Source organism: Crassostrea angulata, chromosome 9 (assembly GCF_025612915.1).
Source record: "Crassostrea angulata isolate pt1a10 chromosome 9, ASM2561291v2, whole genome shotgun sequence".
In the NCBI taxonomy this organism is placed as follows: Eukaryota; Metazoa; Mollusca; class Bivalvia; order Ostreida; family Ostreidae; genus Magallana; species Magallana angulata.
The window spans coordinates 9,647,734-9,654,829 of NC_069119.1; positions in this window are offsets into that span (position 1 = coordinate 9,647,734).

The following is a 7,096-nucleotide window of genomic DNA, read 5'->3' on the forward strand; positions in this document are numbered from 1 at the left end:
TTGTGTACCTAGGAAATCGATCTGAGAGAGAAATGACTACATTTTTCTATATTTAACTCTTTTTAATATTTTGTTATACGAGTATGTGCCATTGTTGTTTACTTAAATTTATCGTTTTTTCACATTCTTACTGATTTTTTATAAATATTAATAGTAATTTTTCCCTTTTATTACATACGACAGTGTCTTGTAGTTCGATATTTATCAAATTTCTTATTTCCAAAGAGTAAAAATGGAGTTTATATTGTTGAAAGGATTAAAAAAAACATTATCAATTTTAGTTCTCGTATTTTGATACAAAAGAAGCTTAAAATTGGTTAATGTCTTATTAGTGCACTTTATTTGTTGAAAGAAAAAAAACAGTGCTCATGTTACTACTCAGAATATGAATCTAGTTCAACTAGTGGAATCAAATTGTCTAACTATAAGTATATTATGTCATCCATATATGTTAAACTAGATAAGTTTGCAATAGCTGACTTAATAAACTTAATTTATGACATGATTTTTAAACCACGATCTGCTAATCAATAAAATGTTAACAATTCGAATTTTTATTGTATTTTCTAGAAAAATCAAACATGTGAAAGTGTCTACTAGCATATTCTAGCGTAAAAAAGAAACTGTGCATTATTTAATATATGAAAAAACATTTAAAATTACAATGAACAAATTTTATTTTTTGTATTATAAATACTGTTAACACATGTATTCGTAACAATATCTCATAACACATTCATGTCAACGTCGAATAACGTCAATTTCAGCACACTCGAAAGGCACTGTTATTTGAAATTAAATTAACAAAATTAATAACGCGTGTGACCACCATTTGCGTTCACGCATGCTTGACAGCGACGCCTCATTGATGCCACTAAAGTGTTCAGAAATGCTTGAGAAATGTTGTTTCAGATGTTGGTTAAACCTGGCCTAAATCAGCCAATGTCACTGGCTGATTTGGTAAACGGCGTAAACGTCTTTCCATTTCATCCCAGACGTGCTCGATCGGCGACAAATCGGCGGAAACAGCTGGCCAAGGCAGGACATCGAGATTCTGTTCAACAAACAAGTCCCTGACTACACGTGCAACGTGTGGCCTTGCGTTGTCTTGCTGCAGAGTGATGGGATTTTGATGTTTCTGTATGAAGGGTATCACATGACGCTGACTAATTTCATCTCGATGGCGTACGCCGGTGAGATTTTCATTGACAATTTGTAGAGGGGTCCTTCCACGTGCTGATATTCCACCCCACAACCATAACGCTACCTCCACCAAACTGTTGACGTTGCACTACACAAGCGTCCTGGTAACGCTCTCTCCAACGCGACGATACACCCTATAACGGCCGTCACTGCTATCCAAATGAAATCTGGATTCATCAGTGAACAGAATATTGTCCCAGTCCTGATTTCTGAATCGCAGATGTCGTGTGCACCACGCTAGTCTGGCGATACGATGAAGTTGAAGCAGTACTGGGCGCACCGCTGGACGTCTTGGTCTGATGTTTTGCTCGGGCAGATGATTACGCACAGTTCTTGGACTAATTGGGGGAAGCCCTGGAATGCTACGGGTAGTCAAACTTGCTGTCTGGAAACGATTTCTCAGATGCACAAGTCTAATATGGTCGTCCTGTTGACGTGACGTCACAAGAAGTCGCCCAGAGTGCGGTTGATCTTGAGTGTTGCCAGATTGTTGAAAACGTCTCCATAATGACTGGATGGTGGTCTGATGAACTCCAAAGTGTCTTGCTACAGTATTTTGTGCCATTCCAGCTTGCAGCATCTCAACGGCACGATTACGTTGGTTTTCGTTGAGTTGTGGCATGACATAGGGGTAAATTTTGTTGAAAATAAAGTGATTTTCTTAACCAAAAAAAAGTATAAAAAATTTACAGTTCATATTCCGAACAGTATTGGCCCGTAAAACTCGTGCGTACAAATTCTTTAATAAACAACAGGTGCTCACTAACCATGAAAAAGTCCGTCCACCCGGACGATAACCATCCGATATTGTCAAAAACATTACCATTATCGATTATTTAATTTTTATAAATACAAGCAATAGATATAGAAAAATTATACTAAATTTTATAATGCACATTTTCTTTTTTTCCGCTAGTATATACGATTGCGCTGTGCTTTATGGTGTTACCATTTGCAATGGAAACCATAAAAAGAAATAACCCAAAGAAAACCAATAATGATCGGTATATGTCCGTGAAAATAAAGGTATATAATCAAAAAAACTTTTCACCAATCAAGAGCTTGATTTTGTTATTTGTTCTTGGAATTTATGGATTTAAAAGTTCGATAATTTCTTACCTGCAACAATATTTACATTTTAATTTTCATAATCAGTATAAAATAACTATCAACAGATAATACTGTAATCCTATTTTAAGCGATTTCAAAATTCTTTGATTCTGTCATTTTGCCTTAATTGCTATTGTACTTCTAGAATAATACTTATCTTTCCCGCAGTTCTAAAATATGAGCGTGTTTCTCACAATAATGGAGGCCATAAAAGTAAAATCCATAGATAACAGAAAAATCTGTCTAGAGAGAACCAAATTTCTAAGTGTTCACTGCAATCTAAGACCTTGATTATTGCTGAATATCACGATTACTTCCTGTCTGGTTTAACTTTGCCAAGAACGTTTGGTTTAATTTTTTCTGCCTATGGAAATGACGATACACTTATAGAAAAGAAACATTTCGTTAGAATTACGTTTAATTAGGATCTTATATCGAGGTCGAAATGAACAGCAGATGTCTTACTCATCTGTGGCATTATTGAGAAGACATATCAGTTACAAAAATGTTAAAAATATCACCTTTTTTTTCTTTTTTTCAAATTATTAAGTTTTTAATGGTGGACACTTCAAAGTGTTGTTTTAAATGTGTAGACTGATAAATGATCATTTTAATCACCATATAAAAAGTGAGTGATTCGTAGAAAAGATAATGACCTTTAAATAATAATCGTTTCAAATCTTTGTCCGTAGACTATTTCATAGCTAAAATGTCAAAATAAACTTTACAATTAAGTGTGGTGATCATATCTAAGTACAATGTCATAATATACCGTATTCAATATTAAAATTCTATATTAGTTGGTTACTTCGTATATTTTTTGTTCGACATAAGGGAACCAAGGGGCATCCTCGGTGACATGGACTTTGACATGCTGAAAGGAAGAAATCATTATCGTCAAGTGGGGCATGGACTTAACATTTCTCATTTGTAAGAAATATTTTGTTTTATTTACTATTAATATATTTGCAACGGACCACAAAACGTGAATCCCTCTCAGACGCATTTTATGCATATGTATTTATTTAATATTGATTTTAAAAAAGTATGGCTTTCCGCTGATTTTCATCTCGTTAGAAACATTTTATCTTACTCTCGAACTGTCAAAAAAATCATCAATATCTAATGTTAATTGATATGAGTGTATTTTATACATTTGTACGAACAGAAAAGAATTACAATCATGTAAAATTATTCGTCTCAATGCAATACAAAACCAAAGAATATCTACACCTCAATAAGTTTCGTTGCATTAATCTATCAATCAACTTTTGACGTGTATATTGTCTCGATATACAAAAATCGTCTATTCAAGACAAGGCAATACCCTAATTTAAGATCAGTATACCATTCTTATTTAATAATATATTTAAATATGTAACATTGTTAAAACTTGATCAATGTTTCAGCCAATCTCAAAACATAAGCTATAGCAAGCTAAAACAAAAGATATACTGCAGTGCATGGTTTGCCATATGTTGACAGAACAACAGCTGAAATTGTTCTTTACACAAAAAATGTAGTTCCACCGTTAAATGTATGTAATGTATAGCATGACAGTTGGTTAGTTGGTTAGCGTAAGTTATATTTGATTATATGAAATTTCGTGGTTCTCTTGTTCTTTGTAACCTTTTACAAGGTAAAGTTTCTTAGTAGCGGAATATATTGTTTACACTAAGTTCATGAAATCATACAATTAAAGAGCCCGCTATCAATATGAAAGAACAAAAGTTTTAAGAGCATGTTGAATAGTTAATCGTACTTGAGATATATATCTGACCGTAGCGCGATTTATTATATTTACGATATAATATGTATTAGATTAAGGAATAATCCAATAGCTGCCCAATTTATACAAAAATAAATATTTGTATAAAAATTGGCAGTCTACGCTTTTGTATGAGATCTAAAAACGGTTGATAAAAAAAAAATCAAAACTGTTTCAACATATTTTACATCATATGAATTAGGTGGTTATTAAAATAAATTTAATAAATTAGTCAGGCGGATCTATACGCTTATAAACTGATACATAAATTCATGAATAATAGAACAATGTGTCTATGTTGTCCTTTACATAGTCATTTCAGAAAACGTTTTCAATACACATTAAATTAGACCGGAAAGCTGTACGTTGAGTACTTTGATTGATTTAATCGACTTAGATAAAAAATCTAACCTCTCTATACCAGAACAGTTGTACTTAATATATATAACAAGAGGCCCACGAGTCACATCGCTAACCTGAGCAACAATAGGCATGATAAAATCAGCTTCATGGAGTCATAATACAAAATATCTGGACAATGTGGTATAATACATTTAGATCCTGTATAAATAAAAATTCATTTCCCCCTACACAAAAAATCTCTTTCCCCCTGGATATTCTTATATTTATAATCAAGTCCCTTTTTAATAGGATGATTTTATAGTCATATCACATTCAGCATTGCTGTTCTCAAAAAGACCCTTAACAATTGTTTATATACAGGATATAAACCTAAATCAAACTCTGAACCCCTTGTGATGCCCAATAATCGTCAAGGGGTCAAACTTTAAAGAATCAGCAAAATATGAAACTGCTTGCATATAAGTAAAAGCATATATAATAACATTTTCTGTTTTTTGTGAATAATTACAATGTTTTCCTTTGTACAACTGAATCCCCAATGTGGCCCCACACTAATCCTAAAGATTGTGATTTGAACAAATTTGAATCTACACTATCTGAAGTTTCTTTCACTAAAGTTACAGCTTTTCTAGGCAAATGTTTTAAGAAAAAAAATTAAAGATATATTTCTACATATTCCTACATAAAAATTTGCCCCCCCCCCCACCTTGTGAACCTATCCTACCCCCTGGGATTCATGATTTGAATAACCTTAAAATCTCACTACCTCACTACCTGACGATGCTTCCAAACAAGTTTAAGCTTTCCTGCCCCAAATGGTTCTTGAGAAGAAGATTTTTAACGATATTCTCAGTATATTTCTATGTTAAAAGCCGACCCGCTTCTTTAATGGCCCCATCAAACCCCCGAGGGTCATGATTTTCAAAACTTTAAATTTCACTATCTGAGAATGCTTCCATATAAGTTTCAGATTTCCTGGGATAATGGTGTCCGAGAAGTAGATTTTAAAAGATTTACACTATATAATCCTATTAAAAATCCCCCCTCAATTTTGGCCCCATCCTCCCCCTGAGGGTCATGATTTTTCACTACTTTGAATCTACACTACTTGAGGAGGCTTCCACACAAGAACACCTTTCCTGACCAGATTGTTCTTGAGAGAAAGATTTTTAGAAATTTACTCTTTGTAGTCCTATGTAAAATTTATTCCCCAGTGTGGCTCCACCCTACCCAAGAGGGTCATGAATTTTACAACCTAGAATTTACGCCAGTGAAGGATGCTTCCATGTAGGTTTCAATTTTCCAACTTGCCAAATGGTTCTTAAGAAGAAGATTTTTAAAGATTTACTCTATATATTCCTGTATAAAAAGTCGACTCCCAAATGTGGTCCCACCCTACTCCTGTGGGTCATGCTTTTTCACGACTTTGAATCTACTCTTCCTGAGGATGCTTTCACACAAGTTTAAACTTTCCTAACTGATTGCGTTATGAGTAGAAAATTTTTAAAGACTTACTCTATAGATTCCTTTGTAAAAATGTGGCCCCTTGCCAATGGTTCGTGAGATTTTTTAAATTTTCTCGAAAATTTTCAATAATTCCTAATTATTTCCCTTTGCAAACAGGCGTGGTCCTTATTTTTACAACTTTAAATCCCCTTCGCCTAAGGTTGTTTTGTGCCAAGTTTGGTTGAAATAGGCCAAGTGGTTCTGGAAAAGTTTACAGCAAGACAGACGGACAGACGGACAGACAGACAGACGTACGACAAACAGCTTGTGATCAGAATAGCTTATTTAAGCTTTAATGTCAGGTGAGCGAAAAACACTCATGAGGCTGACAGGGTCTTATTGAATTTATTCGGTTATTTTAGCTTTAAAGCAGATTTGTTTAAAATTCAACATTATTTTAAGCTGAATTTTTATCTTCAAAATCATAGGAGATGAAATACTTTAAGAAAAAAAAAACACAACCCCTCCTTATTCTGTCATATAAAATATGGTTGGCACCAAATCATTCTCAAATGTTCTTATACGTATTTTCTTCACCTGGAATGGCTGAAGTTTTATCAAAATGTGAAATTTGATTTTCAGAAATAAAGTATGATTGTACAAGATTGAATTAGAACACAAATATATACTTTGTTTACGAGAGGAAGCTAACTGCTTGCCTTTTGGGACATTCATTATGAGCAGGACAATCTCTGCAAGATGGGCCGGATGATTTGAAGTGATAATATTGGCAACAGCACATGTTGAAAAATTGCGAAAGGAATAAAAAGGAACAAACCACAAACAAAACATTGCTAATAAAGCTTGTTATAGTAGTGACTGGTCTTTTAGATGGTTTCCTGCGTCGTTTTTTCGTCGTCCATATGTGGTCCACATATGCTTTTCATCTTTTGATATTGTTGCAAAATTCAATGACCGTATCTTAATCTGCAGGAGATCTACTTGCTTTTCAGGTCACTTTTTAACTCACCTGAGGTGAAAGCTCAAGTGAGCTTTTCTGATCACATTTTGTCTATCGTCTGTCCGTCTGTTCGTCCGTCTGTCTGTCCGTCTGTCCGTAAATTTTTCACATTTTCAACATTTTCTCAAGAACTACTGGGCCAATTTCAACCAAACTTGGCACAAATCATTCCTAGGCAAAGGGAA